At 37.2% G+C, this 17,583-nt stretch overlaps 1 long non-coding RNA gene across 1 annotated transcript in view; it reads right to left on the reverse strand.

Moving 5' to 3' along the window:
* LOC150084930 (uncharacterized) overlaps positions 1-17,583 on the reverse strand; it is a 73,344-nt gene that overhangs the window by 556 nt on the left and 55,205 nt on the right. The window lies entirely within an intron of this gene.

Consider the following 17,583-nt stretch of genomic DNA (forward strand, 5'->3'; position numbering starts at 1 on the left):
AGAGAAACAAAAAGGATTTTAAGAGATTTTCCCAACTACCGAATCTCACATTTCAGGGATGTTAACTGGCCAGCATGCTTGCCCAATTATCAACTCCAGTCTTTTTTTTTTTTTTTTTGTGGGGTTACCTAAAAGAATGTGCTTTTTATTTGATGAGTTAAAAGACAACATTCAGAATGAAATTAATCAATTAACATCACGGGCAGTGGTGTTCAAAGCCAGGCCACTGAGGGCAATCTCTTTGCACTGTGGAGCCTGCTGCCATATGGGCAGCATTATAAGTCCCTCTAGCATGTCACAAATATTTTCACACTGATTTTTGTAATGCTTTCTTATGTTATGCATCCTCCTCAGTGTTTTAAAATATTATATCCATATAATAAGAATGTTAGTAGTGTCATGTAATAATTTCAAAATTTTCATATTTGATTATTAAATATATAAAAAGTAAAATGTGAACATAAATGTTTATAAAAAAATTAAATTATATTTTGAAATTGCAAAATTAGCAATAAACAAGAACCCACATGGCATGGGCCATGTGTGTTCTTTCAGCATTTTATCTGTTTTAGTCCTAAACCAAAACAAAGCTATAACAGAGATATAAGTTATGGAGGTGGGTGCCATCAGGGCAAAAATCTATCAAAACAATGATGGCAGACATTTAAAGGAAGTAATTTTTCATAATGATAAGTAATAAAATTTCCAAGAAAGACTAAATTGTCATGTACAGTTTTTGTTTTCATCAAAAATTTTAAAAGTTAGGGACAATTTAAAAAAAAACAAAAAAAAAAACAGACTTTCCAGCTGCCCCATACATACCTAGAGAATTGGAATAACTAAATATTGTTATTACACAAATGAATGTGGGGCTAATAGGTAAATACAAACAAGTGCTGACCTGAAATTTCCATGGCTTATAAGTTTTGACTATGAGCATATATGCATATAGCAAAAGGTTGGCTTTGGGCATTAAACAGTGTACATGAAGTGAGGCAAAGAGAACTGGTGCCATTCCTCTGCAATAAGTCAATGAAACATCTGAAATCAGATACAAGGATGAAAACTCACTGTAGAAATATAGGCCATGTGATGCTTATGCTTCTCAGAAGAGACATAAAACAGACAGTATTTCTATTGAATAGATATTTGGCATTTTTTGGGTCTAAAAACAGGAATATTTTTTGGGTTGGGGTGGAGCCTTCAGGGATGGTTTGTGACTTTTGATAACAGCAAGGCATTCTTTACTTATACAAACTCTAGAAGGAAGGGGATGAATCAGATTGGTCCACTTGATATCGATGGCTTGACTATTAATGATCCTACTCAAATAGCTGACAAACTGAATGAGTATTTTGCATCTACATTCATACACGAGGAATTCTAAAGGGAAATGGAGGACAGAAGCTTATTAAACTCTAACAGGGAGCTTAATGTTGATATCATATACAGTCGTACCTCTCTTTAACGAACTTCCTTATAGCGAATTTTTCTATGTAGCGAACTTTTTTGATTTCCCCTTTGTCATTACATTGAAAGTAGTTTCCATATAACAAACTAATTTCAAGAGACCTGGGCAGAGGTTCCCAAACTTTCTCGGTTCACAGTGCCCTTAGTGTCCCAATAAATTTTTCACGGCACCCCTAAGCCAAAATAAATACCTAACACCGGTTTTTGACCTTTTAATATATATACCTATATAATAATTTTATTATTTATATAGAGGTATTAAATAAAGATCAATTATAGATCACCACAAAATTAAAAAGATACAGTACAATGAATACTGTACACCTTTTTCATAATAAAATAAATGTATAAATTTCAAAAAATAATAATAATAATAACTTGAAGTAACTTAAACCCAAATTACACGGCACCCCAAGAATGTTGTTGCGGCACTCCGGTTGAAAACCACTGGACCTGGGTATTCACTGTTCGCACCTCTGGCCTTTAGACAATAGAGCTGACGTAGAAAGCACAAAGTAAGAGCTAAAAAGGATTAAGAATTAATCACTTCAACTTTTAATAGTGAAAGGGTTTAATTCTTAAGAGTATTCCAAAATTTGCACGTAAAGCATTTACTGTACAATGAAGTAGCACTGGGAAACTGCTATCTAAGTGTCCACAGCCATTAGCACAGATTAAGGCAATGGTTTTCAACCTTTTTTTTAATAACGGCAACCCTAAGTAATTTATTTTATTTTGAGGCACCCCTACTCAATTTTCTGCCTGTTTGATCTGATTCTCTCTCTCTCTCTCTCTCTCTCTCTCTCTCTCTCTCTCTCTCTCTCTCTCTCTCTCTCTCTCTGTCTCTCTCTCTCTCTCTCTATATAAATATATATTTTGTGTTTTTATTATTTTAGTTAGTGTCTAATTGATTGTTTTTAATTTGTCCCTTGCTACGTTAATGTCATTGCCATGGGCAATTGGACTATTATACGTGCTTGATATATTTTAGTTTGATTGCTTAGATTAATTAAATTTTGGTGTCTATTTTCTATAGGGTATTAGGTGTATCCTGAACAGGAGATTTTGTTAGCGTTTTAAGTCTAACCTATTCCTAGGGGTCTGTGGTGGTGGTGTTCAAATTATATAATAACTAAAGAAGTTAGTTATAATTCTAATTATTTAACTTTAATTAATAATATTAATCAATACTAACTAACATTCCCTTACCTGGTCATCTATCCGCTACTTCATCAGGGGCTTTGAGCGGATCGATAGCCAGTTTTAAAGGAATGTCTCATAATTACCCGTTTCTGTTAACTCCTTATCAGTTTTGCCTTATTAGTGAGATTATTTTTCTCTTTTAGATTATTTAATTCATTGAAAATGGATAGTTTTATGTCAATTTGTCTTTCAGTTTAATTTTAATTTTTGAAAAATTTTTAATACTTAATTTAGGATTCGGCAAACTGGTAGAGGAGAAACAAAGCCCAACGGGTAATTATCGGAATAAACGAGTGGAGCTATACAGTACTTATCTGTCCGGTGGTGGTCTTTCAGTAAATGAGGGGTTAGCCCTGTTCATTGTTTGTTTTATCCCTGGTTTGGTTTTGAGTGCGCAGTCGCGTCTATTGTTGCTTGATATTGTTGTAGGGTGATATTTTTGCAAGTCATCCGATGAGTGGGTTGATTCCTACGTCAGCCGGGGTGTGGGCTGGGTTGGGGGGAATTTTTATTATTCTGGTTGTTTGGTTGTTCTGGTTGTTTGGTTGTTTTGTTTTGTGCGGAAACACAATTAGGAACCAAACAACCAGAATAATAAAAATATGCAGTAATGCAGAAAACACAACAGAAGCAATTAACAAACTGATAAAAACACTCACAAAAAACAATATACCCTACAATTATAGCAAACACTACATAAAAGTGGCCACACTTATTAATAACAAAAATCAAATATCAATATCAAAATACCTAAATTAAGGTCCGGATCTCTTACGCTCAGAGGAGGCTCGTCCTCTGACCGCACTATAATCCGGCTTCCTATTATAGTGCCTATTAACCCACCCTTCCTATTAACCCACCCTTCAAAATAAAAAATTAATTTGTGTGTAACGAGACGCAAGGTAACATTCACTTTACAGGAGGCTGTAAATATGTAAATAGCTATCCCCGAGGACAAAACGGGCTGTTATGCCTTAGAAAAGCTATACCGGCCCAGTCCAAAGGGATAGCAAACCAACTTATGTAAATAACAAAAAATAACGCTTGTAAATAAAATACAACCAAATCACGTTATTTTCAAATTAATGTGCACCACGGAGTTAAAACGGAAACAACCCCCCCCTAACCCAGCCCGCACCCCGGCTGACTTGCAAAAATATCACCCTACACCAATATCAAGCAACAATAGACGCGACTGCGCACTCAAAACCAAACCAGGGATAAAACAAACAATGAACGGGGCTAACCTCTCATTTACTGAAAGACCACCACCGGACAGATAAGTACTGTATAGCTCCACTCGTTTATTCCGATAATTACCCGTATAACTAACTTCTTTAGTTATTATATAATTTGAACACCACCACCACAGACCCCTAGGAATAGGTTAGACTTAAAACGCTAACAAAATCTCCTGTTCAGGATACACCTAATACCCTATAGAAAATAGACACCAAAATTTAATTAATCTAAGCAATCAAACTAATATATATATATATATATATATATATATATATATATATATATATATATTATTAAAAAATATATGTTATATGATATTTATTACAATAATATAATTAAAAAAATTACATTTTATAATACAGTGGATTCCGGTTATTTGGGCCACCGGTTAATCGGGGCAGCCGTTTATATGGGGTAAATCTTAAAAAACAAAAACCAATCGAGAAAATAGCCAGGGTTTACTTCGCTTATTTGGGACAAAATGCTGTTTAATCGGGGCAGGAGACCTCGGCACTGGAGATTACCCTATGATTGTCTCCGACTGTACCACGTAATTCGGTCGGATTTCTGGAGGTCAGGTCACAACCATAAAAACAATTAGCAGTCACCTGTTTATTGGGCTTTTCTGTTAGTGCAATCTATCATAAACGGACAGTAAACTCGATTTTATTGAATTTGCGGTAATACCGACAGCTGGAATTCTGTGGGTTATTATGGTAAAATGTGTTTACACTTCCATGGAATCTTCAATCATACAAAAAAAAATAATTTTGAGAATCTTCTCTTCATTCCTATTTTTAAAGCTTCATAATTTGTTACTCCGTTCTCACTTGCGCGTGTTGTGTTACTTGCAATTTGTGTGTGCCGTGTTCTTTGTTATTGATTGCTTATCTTTTTACTGTTTTAAATTTTAACCCCCACCCAGAAATGTCAATGAACAGAAATGTATGTACATATTACGGTACGTATTAATTATTCCGATTATCACGTATATTCTTCCGCTTTTCACGTATCATTTAATTTTTTAATTAGTAAGGTAATAAAGAGTAAATTTATGCTTAATATATCTTTACTTTTATAGACTGTGGATAATATTCCTCCTATTTTCGCTAATTAGAATCGCTGTTTAATAGAATTAAAATTCAATTCACAAACGTGATCACAATGACCAGCGCTTACTACACATCGTATAGTGAATGGTACATTACTGTGGTGAGTTCGTCGTAACGTGATTTGATTGTACAGTGAACTAATTGTAAAGGGGGGGGGGTGATAAATTGTATTTTTAACTATTTACGTGAAACTTCGGATAATTGGGGCAGCCGCTTAATCGGGCCAAAATGCACTAGTCCCGATGTGTCCAAAATAACCGGAATCGACTGTACAAATTATAAAATATACAGTATATAAATTTATTCTTTATATAGAAGTACTAAGTAAATGTCAATTATAGATCACCAAAAATTTAAAAGATACTGTACACCATTTCATAATGAAATAAACATAAATAAAAAAAAAAAATAAGTTTAAGTAACTTAAACCTCCCCCGATGGTATTCTCCACCTTGTCGCGGTGGGGGAGCTTGCTTGTCCCGGTGACCCGGAGAGCTAAGTCAGCGGTAGCTTAGCTACTGATAGGGCCTCCCAAGCCGGACAGGTCAAAGGGTAGGGGCCAGACTAAGAGAGATACCCCGGCCCTTCAGGTTGGGGGTTACTGCAACGGGCTAGCTCCTCGTTCAGTGTAAAAAATACACAAATGCTAAACGACCTACAAGTGAAAATGAAAATGGACTGCACTTTCAGAAACAACTCGGCAAACGGAAAAGGACTGTGATTTTTGGATGCTGGAATATTCAAGGCCTTTCAACTAAAAGAAACTTTCTTTCGGATGAATTGCAAAAATTCAAGTTAGACATCGTCGTGTTAACAGAGACAAAAAAAAAGGGATGTTGAGAGGAAATAATGGGAGAATACTACCATTTTTGGAGTGGAGTTGATAAGAGTGAAAGAGCAAGAGCAGGCGTTTCTATTGCTGTTAAAAAGAAATTGAGACACAACATCAAAAACTGGCAATTTATTAATGAAAGAATGATCTCATTGGTACTGAAAATGTACAGGAGAGAAATATGTATTTTGGGAGGATCTGAGAGAACTAATAGAAAAAATTCCTAAGAACAAAGAGATATTTCTAATAGGAGATTTCAATGCAAGAGTAGGAACTGAACAAAATAGCAAAGTTATTGGAAGATTTGGAGAGAAAGAGAGGAATGACAACGGAGATAGACTATGCAATCTTTGTGAACAGTTCAACTTGAGAATAAACAACACATTTTTCCAACACAAGGATATCCATAAATATACTTGGTCACAGGAGACAAGACAAATTAGATCAGTTATAGATTACATTATTTCAAAACATTCAGGGATATATGTATTGAAAGATGTCAGAGTTTATAGAGGGGCTGAATGTGGATCTGACCATTTTCTTGTTAAAACAACACTGAGGTGAAACTGGAATAATAAAATATGTGTGGACAACCAATAATGCAGGAAAGGAGAAATGCTACAGGTGGATCAATTTAGCATTGACCTACTCCAGGACGACAGCATTAGAAACAACTTCACCCAGAGACTGGATGCTGCAATTAACATAGAGATAAAAGGTAATACTGAAGAAATCTACGAATATTTAAAAAATACTGTTAAAAAAATAGCTCATGAAATCCTAGGCAAAAAGAAGAGCCAAGCACCAAAAAAGACCTGGATTACAGAGAAAGTAAGAGCTGCTGTAGAAGAAAAGAAACTTGCATATCAGAAATGGCTGGGTGATAGGAATGATGCATACAGGAACATTTATGTTGAAAAAAAAGAAAATAGCCAATCGGTTGGTAGTAGAAGCGAAAAATGAAGAATGGGAAAGGAAATGCGCAACTATTTTAGGAAGGATGTAGATTTACTTGAGCGTGTACAGAGAAGGGCAACAAGATTGGTGAGGGGAATGAAGGGATCCTCTTACCAAGAGAGGCTTAAGTTCTGCAAATTGCAGTGGCTGGAGACTAGGCACCTGCGCGGTGATCTGATTGAGGTATATAAGGCCTTGAATGGGTTGAGCACGCTGAATTCTGATGGGATCCTTCCACTTGTTCAGATTACGAACCTAAGGGGGCATAAATTCAAATTAAGAAAAGACATGTAGATTAGATGTGCGGAAATTTGCCTTTAGCCAGCGGGGGGTTAATTGCTGGAACAAACTTGCATCTGTCGTTGTGGAAGTTGATAGGTTGAATAAATTTGAGGAGGAACTGGACAGGCATTTGGAGGGAATGGTGTGATTTTTTTTTTTTTTTTTTTTGGCTGATGCTGCATAAGCTCATACACTTGCTTTCTTGCATCAAATGCCACTGCTACTACTACTACTATTAATAGCAAATTGGGCTTCAAGCAATCAGCGGAATCATGGAAGGTCCTTAAAGACTTGAGAAAACAGAATAAACATAATGCTGGTTTGCAATTAATACCTTTGAAAGACTGGACGGAGTACTACGAAGGACTTTTAAAAGAAGACCAGGAAGAATTCAAGACGATGGAGGATTTTGGTGTAGAAGACTCGGGCTTAAAAGTTTCTGTTAGGGAAGTGGAACTCCTGCTAAAGGAAGGATGGAATGGCAAATCACCTGGACCTGGAGGAGTTTACATGGAACTTCTGAAATATGGAGGAAGAGGAGTGGCTCTCCTGATACAAAAACTGTTAAACAGTATACTGAGAGGAGAAGAAATACCGAAAGAAATGATAACAGGATATATTACATCAATTTATAAGAAGGGCGATCAAAAAAAAGCTGTTCAAATTACAGAGGAATATGCGTCCTGAACCCGCTGTTAAAGATCCTTGGAAAATGAATCAGGAACCATTTAGAAGCCCGAATCGAGGTATCAGAAGAACAAAGTGGCTTTTCAGCTGGGAGGTCATGTATAGATCATATCTCAACAGTACGACAGATCCTTGAAAAATGCCAATCAAAAGGGAAAAAAATCTTTGATTTTCATTGACCTTGAAAAGGCATAAGACAGTGTTCCAAGAAAACTCTTATGGGAAGCACTGAAAGAGGCAAATATTGAATGACAACTGATTAACATTATTAAGGCAATTTAAAGGAATAATAGATTCAGAATTAAAGTGGGATCAGCTTTGTCACCTGAATTCCACACTTCAAAAGGCTTATTACAAGGTTGTTGCATGTCACCAACACTTTTCAAAATTTATATTGACATCTGCCTAAGATCCTGGTCAACAAAATGTAATAAAATGGGATTGCCGATTAATAAGAACACCTATATTCACAATTTGCTTTTTTTTTGCAGACGATCAGGTGGTGATAGCACAAGACTTAGAAGATGCAAAGTATGCATGTTGTCAATTGTTTGAGGAATATAAACAATGGGGTCTAAAAATCAATTTTAGTAAGACTGAAATGTTGTCTTCAGGGCCAGGACACGTTCTAAATATTGCAGGTTTTAAAATCAAACAAGTCGATAAATTCAAATATTTGGGATCAATCTTACAAAGTGATGGATCATCCCAAGCAGAGATCAATAAGAGAATTACAGATGGCAGAAAGGCTATCGGCATGTTAAACTCGGTTCTGTGAAGCAAAAATATCCTACATAAAACAAAGAAACATATTTTAAACGACTGTACTCTTCTATTGTATGGAGCGGAAACCTGGACATTGAATGGGCAAGCGGAAAACAAATTACTCTCCACAGAAATGGAATTTTGGAGACGCTCAGCAGGAACTTCTAGAAGAGACAGAAAACAGAATGAAGACATAAGGGAAAAAATGAAAGTGAAAAAGACAGAATGAAGAACAGAATGACATGTAAAACAGATGCAAGAAAACAGATATCCAAACGCTATCCTGGAATGGATACCTCCTGGAAGAAGGAGAAGAGGAAGACCTAGGAGGACAAGGATGGATGGATGGATGGAGTACGGGAGTGTATGACAGCCCGAGGCTTAACCACCCAAGACACCTTGAACCGCACTTTATGGTGGGAAAAAATTCCTAACAAGAAATAACTTGTAGGCTGAGGAAACCCACTGTAAATGGAAACGCTCCTCTTGAAGAAAGAAGAAGTAACTTACACCCAAATTATGTGGCAACCCGGTTGAAAACCACAGGATTAAAGCATATTCCTGACACAGATATTGGCTCTGGTCAACCTGTTTTTTATTGCAAGCACCCTTGCAATAAAATGGAGAGAGTGACTTTCCTTTATCCCAGAAAATCTGTTGTTTCACAGAAATGAGTCATCTATACTTTTATTAAATTTCACCGGTCTCTGTATGGTAGGTACAAGTGGTCCGTAAATCAGTTTTGTTTGCTGCTGTGCAAGTAACCTTACAATGTCTAAAAGGAAATCCTTGAGTGTAGTGGAAAAAGTGGAAGTGCTTAATACTGTAGATTGGGGCGTTACATCCCTGTTGGCAGTGTGTCAACCATTCTGAAAAACCATATTTTGATTCCCAAACTGTTTTAGGAAACGTGACCCAGTCGGAAGCATGCGAAATTATGTCTGTAAGAAGATTTGGATGAAGCAGTTTTTAAGTGGGTGAAGTTGATTCGAGACAAAAACATGCCGATATCAGGGCCATTAATAAAAGAAAAGGCTACGGAGTATGCATCTTTTCTGGGGCATAACCTTCCAAGCCAGTTCTGGTTGGCTGGACAAATTTAAAAAGCACCCATCTGGGGTAGTAGTAGTGGCATGTGATGCAAGAAAGCAAGTGTATAAGCTTATGCAGCATCAGGCAAAAAAAAACAAAAAAAAAAAAATCACACCATTCCCTCCAAATGCCTGTCCAGCTGTCCAGTTCCTCCTTAAATTTATTTAACCTATCAACTTCCACAACGACAGATGGAAGTTTGTTCCAGCAATTAACCACCCGCTGGCTAAAGGCAAATTTCCGCACATCTATTCTACATCTGTCTTTTCTTAATTTGAATTTATGCCCCCTTAGGTTCATAATCTGAACAAGTGGAAGGATCCCATCAGAATTCAGCGTGCTCAATCCATTCATGGGTGGTGCCCCAAAACATCTCTCAGGCTTCTTGATTCCATTCAGAAGAGGGTTAATTAATGACAGTTAGGTTAATTAATGACTCATCTATATAAGTCATTAATGGACACTATTCTTCTGAATTGGCTTCAATAATTCCCGCTCTCTCCACCTGCCAACATCCATTTACTGTCCAACTTCAAACTTACACAACCAACTTTTCATCTCCCTCATTTATTCTGAACAAGTGGAAGGATCCCATCAGAATTCAGTGTGCTCAATCCATTCATGAGTGGTGCCCCAAAACCTCTCTCAGGCTTCTTGATTCCATTCAGAAGAGGGCAATTAGGTTAATTAATGACTCATCTATATAAGTCATTAATGGACACTGTTCTTCTGAATTGGCTTCAATAATTCCCACTCTCTCCACCTGCCAAGATCCATTTACTGTCCAACTTCAAACTCACAGAACCAACTTTTCATCTCCCTCGTTTATTCTTTAAACTGCCGTTTTCTGGAAAAAGCATTGTTCATATGTATTTCCTGAAAATTACAATCTACAGAAGTTCAAGTCTAATGTCAACAAATATCTTATTTCGTCTTCTCAATCTCCAACCCATGCACGGTACTAAGTACTATAGGTTCTAATACCTCTTCATGTTTGTGGTTTTCATAAAAAAAACAAGAACCACCTTTGAAGCGAAAGGAATGATACAGCAATGTGGCATAATGGATGTGCGGAAATTTATCTTTAACCGGCATGCGGTTAATTGCTGGAACAAACTTCTGTCTGTCCTGTCGTTGTGGAAGTTGATAGCTTAAATAAATTCAAGGAGGAACCGGACAAAATTTTAGAGGGAATGGTTGTATGAAATTGGTTTTTTTTTTTTTTTTGGCTGATGTTGCATAAGCTCATACGCTTGCTTTCTTGCATCACATGCCTCTATTACTATTACTAATTTGGACAACTGAGATGAGCAGTGGTTGAATTATCTGATAACTGAAATTTTGTCAGAAACTTTATATGGGGTTTGGCAGACTGTTAATGGCTTACTAGAAAAGTTATTTCTGGTGAAAGTGGAGGTTGTAATTGAAGAAGGCTATACCCATTGGGAAGAAAGAGTTTTGAAAAAAATTATGGAGGACTACGAGGCCAAAGACGTATTAAACACTGACGTAACAGGTCTATTTTTTAAATGTTTGCCGAACAGGACACTGACTTTTAAAGGCAACAAATGTGTAGGTGGTAAAAATAGTTGTTGTTGTTATTTGATTTTTAGGAGCATTAGCAACTAAGGCCATATTGCTCCGGGGATATGCGGTGGTCATTCTCTGACCTTTCCGCATCCTCCGTATTTGGTGGTAAAAATAGTAAGGAAAGAATTACAGTTTTGGTTGATGCAAATATGGCTGGTAATGAAAAACTGAAGCTTTTGGTAATAGGCAAAAGTAAACAACCCCGATGTTTCAAAGGAGTAAAGTTGTTAGAGTTGGACTACAACTACAACAAAAAAGCTTGGATGACAAGTGAAATTTTTCAACAGTGGATTTTAAATTTCGATAGAAAGAAGACGAAAGAAAACAGAAACATCGCATTGAATGTTGACGACTGCCCTGCCTCCTTCAATCAGTAATTTCAAACCTTACAAGTGTGATTTCTTCCCTCCGAATACCTCGTCTAAACAACAGCCAATGGACCAAGGCATTATCAAGAATTTCAAAATGCACTACCAAAAGTGAATACTGGAAAAAGTTATACTGAGAATAGAAATCAACCAACCTATAGATTTGCAGATGTGCATATCAGAGTTGGCAAAAGTGTGGGGTCAAGATGTGACAGAAACAACAATTAATAATTGTTTCAAAAAAAGCAGGTTTTACTAAAATGCCAATTAACAGCAATGAGAGGGATGAACTGCTATAAGACATTGAGCAATCTTGGGACGAACTCCAAGCGAGAGGTTTGATCTTGAAGAATTTTTAGGAGTTGATAATGATGTCACAATAGTTGAATATCCGAGTGACTCCAACATTTTAGAGAGTATTCAAAAAAACTAGTGACGATATCGATAATGAGTTGGGTGAAAATGATGGGCCTTCAGTGGGAAGAAAACATGCCAGAAAATATATTTGAGTGCTTAAACAAATGAAAACATTTTTAGGAATAATGTAGAGTAAAATTCAGTGTACAACAAAAAATAACCAAATATTTTATGACATAATTCTTAAAAGTGTACTAATATATTGTGCCCATCATGTAAGTAATCATTTATTAATATGTGTGTATTGATATATTGCTTTAAAATGATAGAAAATTTATTCATTCCCATTTATTTCCGATTTATTTCCCTTATATTACTATATTTCTGAGTTGAATTTCAGTAATTTTCATTGCTGAAAAGGTCATATTTCTTTATAACGAATTTTTTCAAGCGAACAATTTATTTCATTATATAGAGGTCTGACTGTACTTGGATTACAGGAAAGCATTTGATACTGTTGCACATATTGGAGCAGTATGGTATTAAGGGCAAGTTGCTAGAATGTATAAATGAGTGGGAGAAGACAGAGAGTGATAATCAATGGATGCTGCTCTTCATGGACTAATGTTATTAGTGGAGTCACCAAGGTTAGGTGGTGGGCGCATTGTTGTTTTGTTTATTTATCAATGATATTGATGAAGGAATATCAGGCTTAATGTCATAGTTTGCAGATGATACAAAGGTTCGCAGGGTTGTTAATAACGGTAATGGCAGTGTCCTACTGCAACAGGATCCAGAAATGTTTGGCAGATGGGCTGAGAAGTGGCAACTGAAGTTTAACATTGACAAATGCAAAGTACTGCATATTGGTAGAAGTAACCCCAGAGAAATGTACCAACTGTGTGGTACTACACTTAGGGTGGTAGAAAATGAAAAATACCTGGGAGTATTTTTTTCCTTTATTTTTATGTAGACCACAAACACAAGAGGTATTAGAACCTATAGTACTTAGTACCGTGCTTGGGTTGGAGGTTGGGAAGATGAAAGAAGATATTTGTTGACATTAGACTTGAACTTCTGTAGACTAATTTTCAGGAAATACGTATACAGATGAATGAATAAACGAGGAATATGAAAAGTTGGTTCTGTGAGTTTGAAGTTGTACAGTAAATGGATGTTGGCTGCACATGTTCGGACTGTTCTGAAAGAAAGAGAGATCGGGAATATTAGAAGTCAATTCAGAAGAACAGTGCCCATGGAAATATCTGTAGAAGACGTATGCAGCAGAAACAGTACGTCTATGAGACAGCAAGTGGAGAGATTCTGTTAGAGATGAATTATTAATTAACCTAACTGCTCTCTTCTGAATGGAATCAAGAAGCCCAGGAAAGGTTTTGGGGACACCACCCCAGATGTGGGAACAATATTCCATGGCATGGCGGATTTGCAATTTGTACAGAGTGAGCAGCTGTTTGGAAGAAAAGTAACACTGAGAGCAAAAGAGAAAACCAAGTTTTTTAGATGCAGAAGAAGCAATATTTGTAATGTGCTTGTGCCAAGAGATATTAGAAGTCAGAGTAATCCCCAAAAGAGGTATATCATCTTGCCTAGAAATCGGAGTGTCCCCAAAGAAAGCTTAGGAGCGGAAGAATCCTTTTTGCGAGATATAAGACAAGGCTGAGTTTTAGAAGGATTGAAATCAACTAAGTTGTCTTTGCCCAACCGGAAAATTACCTGAAGATCGGCATTTAAGGAATTGGTAGCAAATTTTCGAGAAGTTGAAGCTGATTGAGCAGGGTAACGTTTCTCAAAATGGAAAGTGGAATGCAATGTGCTATCATCGGCAAAACTATGGATAGGATTTCCAGTCAATGGAAGAAGGTCATTAATATACAAGAGGAAAAGAGTGGGGGAAAGAACTGAACCTTGGGGGAAACCGGCATTAGTAGAGGAGTTAGAAGACAGAGAGCCATCAACCATCACCCTCAGTGAGCGATCAGAGAGAAAACTGGATAACCAATTACAAAAAGCAGTTGGCAAACCATAAGATGGAAGATTGTTTAAAAGACCTTTATGCCAAACACGATCAAAAACATTTGAGATGTCTAGAGCAACTACTTGTGTTTCACCGAACTCATCCATTGAATTAGTTCATAAATGGATAACATAAGCCAGAATATCACCAGTGGATCGACAGTGACGGAATCCATACTGGCTATCTTTGATCACACGGAAGGTTTCTAGGTAGTTTAAGAGTTGGCGGTTAATTGATTTCTCCATTACTTTAGAAAGAGTAAGTAATTGCAATGGACAATAATTGAATGGGAGAGATTTGTCACCCGTTTTAGGAACGGGCTGGATATGAGCAAATTTCCAAGCAGAAGGAAAAACACCTCTGGAATAAGAAAGTGAAAAAAGGCGGCAAAGAACAGGAGTAAGTTCAGGAGCATAGGTTTTGAGAACAAGAAAAGGTGGAGAAATACCATCGGGACCTGGAGCTTTCTTAGCATCGAGATTCATCAAAATCCTTCTGACATTCTCTTGACGGGAAGACCATAGGAGGCATTGAGTGGAGTGTGTTGGGAATGGTGGGAGGTGCTTTACCAAGATCATTAATACAGGAGTTGGAAGAAAAATGGGATGCTAGCATGTCAGCTTTATTCTTGGCTGAAGTGACAACAGAACCATTTGGTTTGGACAGAAGTGGGAGCAGAGATGGGCAAAAGTTGCGGCCAATAGCTTTGGCAAGAGACCAGAATGCTCGGCTACAATTAGGGCAAGAAGCAAGTTTTCTACTCTTAGCCTGTTCAAACTCTAGTTTGGGCTGATTAATAACTGCTTTACAATTGTTGCGAGCTTTGGTGTAGGCAGAAAATGAAATTGAAGAATTAGAAACTAGCCAAATACGATATGCAACGTTCTTCTCTTGAACAGCCTTAGCACATTTATTGGAAAACCAAGGTTTAGATAAAGGGCGAGGTTTTAAAGTGTGGGATAAAGGATTCCATTCCTGCAAGAATAATTTCACTGACACGATCTGAGCAAACGTTGACATCAGAAATTTTTAAACAGTAATCCAACCAAGGAAAAGTAATCTCGCAGGTCATCCCATTTTGCATTCTTGTAATACCAAACAATACAAGATTGGGAATAGCCATGAGATAAAGGCTCCATTGGAGAAGAGACAATCACCAAGTTGTGATCTGAGGCGCATAAAGGACTTTTCACGTCGACCGTGTACTTAGAAGGGTTGTTTGTAATAAAACGATCGAGCGTGTTGGCTGTATGATTAGGATTGTCCAGTATTCTTGTAGGTAAATGAAAAATTTGTGCAAGGTCATTAGTAATTGCAAAAGCCTCGGTATCTCGACCAGCTGGGTCGGCGTGACTAGAAACCGGAAGCCAGCCGGAGTTGTAAACATTAAAATCACCAAGGAAAATTGGCTCACTGTTAGGAAAGTTGGACTGGAGAAAGTCAAGTTGCAAAGAGAGGAAGTCAAAGAGCTCCAAGTGATTAGTGGAGTTGGGAGAATGGTAGAGACAACAGATGAATTTGACACAATGAGGTAGAGAGATTTTAAGCCAGAGAAGATCGAAAAGAGGTGATTCCAAATTATCATGTCTAACAGGGAATATCAGAACAGACGTATGCACAGGTACCACCTTTGAGGCAAAAGGAATCAACCAACAACTGAGATTCTGTCAGAAAAAGTACATGGGATTAAGCAGACTGTAAGTGGAAATGGACATAACTGAGATTAGAACTGAGACCGTGTATATTTGTGAAATGAACTAGGAGGTTCAGATCTTTTCACAGATAAGTTTGCTCTATTAGTTTGTCAATTCATGGTGTATTCAATAGTAAGAAAAAGTGGGTGGGACATGTTGTACGAAGCGATGAAATTTTTGGATATGGCGTACACATGGCAAGAATATACCCAGATCCTTGACATAACGTGTCCTTGACAATGCCTCCCATACACACACACTACTCGGACTCCCTCCGATCACTATCTGGCAGAGTAGGGGTAGTAAGATTATAGACTAGCTGATCCAGAAGCCTCCAACAGAGTTACCAATAGGTTCAGTCCGGTGTACTAACTAGCGGCTGGTCTGCGAACATCATGTTAGAGCTGTACACTCAAAATGTAAGGAAGATTGGATCTCGTCATGATGTTCATCATAACCTCAAGTCATCAATCGTACTGCATGATGGAAGAGATGGGGAAGAGTTGACCGGAACTTAGCTCTGGAGACTAAACATGGGTTTCACCACTTCAAGTCTCCAAAAAGCAAAGTGTGGTATTGCACTGGTTGTTGAGAGTCATCTACCACCTAGTACTGCCTGGTAACACAGAGGGGCAGCATTCCTTCATGTGGTGTGGGCACCACACCTCGACCCCTGCTTACGTTGGTCCACACCTAGGTGGTCACCCACCATGTACTTGTGCATGGATGTTATACCCAGGAGTACTAACAGTCCCACTATCGTGAAGGTGCAAGCAGAGGATTTGGCTGTCACAGACCTTCAGGACTTTGCCGAAATTGGGTCCACTTGAACTGAGTGTCACCCGAATATCAGTTCCATCACCGTTTTAGACTCCCAGGTAGCAAGTATAGCTTCTCTGGCATATCTGAGAGAATGTCTGTGTTAACCTCAAGGACCTAATTACCCGTTTATAATTGCTTGCATTAACACAAAAGCCTAATAAACTGGAAAGCACGAATTATTTTTATTGTTTTATGGTTGTGACCTCCAGAAATGTGCTTTGGAAAAATATCACAAAAGTCGTTATAAGAATCAATTTAAAATTGATTCTTATAACGGAAAATATGATAACGATGAATGTGTAGTGCATTTTAATGATTTGAATTGGTAACTAATACAATTTACAAACCACACTCACAACCTTTTATATGGTTTTAAGGTCACGCTCTTGACCTTAAAAATTACATTTTAGAGAGATAAATAGCTTATACAGTGAAAATTTTAACTTCTTAGATCTTGAAACAAATTACCAAAAAACAATGTGTTATTGGGTTCACATTACGATATTTTAAATACGATGGTGTCTCTGGAACTGATTAATATCGTAAAGCGTGGTACACTGTATTGTATAGCTACGCACGTGGTTTGGAATGCGGTACAGGAATACATCGCATAGCGCAGTTCACAAATTGAAAAAAAAATTAACTGCATTACGCACCAATACATTTGATATGTATGTATGTATTATGCCAGCACGTAGGCCAATGCGTTGTGGATTCAAGGCCACGCTGACCACTGTCGTAACTCCCATTATATATGGACTCTGCTAGCATTCATACATTAGTAAACACACTAGATTCCAAGCGGTGAGGTTGTTCACTGTGCTTAAGCTGTACAAATATTTTTCGCTGTGTATTTTTATTAAAGATTATTTTTTAAAAACGTTACACTTTCATACACAAATATGAATGGAAAGAAGAAATGTAATGGCACTGAGAGTTCTAGATTCAAACATCGAAAGAGGTATGAAAGTAAGGCAGGCGTTGCAAAATGACATTCGATGTTATAAAGAGATGTGTGCAGATAAAAAAAATTGTGCAAACAAAGCTGATCAGTTATTTTTCAAAAAAAAAAAAA

The sequence above is a fragment of the Mastigoproctus giganteus genome, chromosome 6 (genome assembly GCF_048544385.1).
Source record: "Mastigoproctus giganteus isolate SK-2022 chromosome 6, ASM4854438v1, whole genome shotgun sequence".
In the NCBI taxonomy this organism is placed as follows: Eukaryota; Metazoa; Arthropoda; class Arachnida; order Uropygi; family Thelyphonidae; genus Mastigoproctus; species Mastigoproctus giganteus.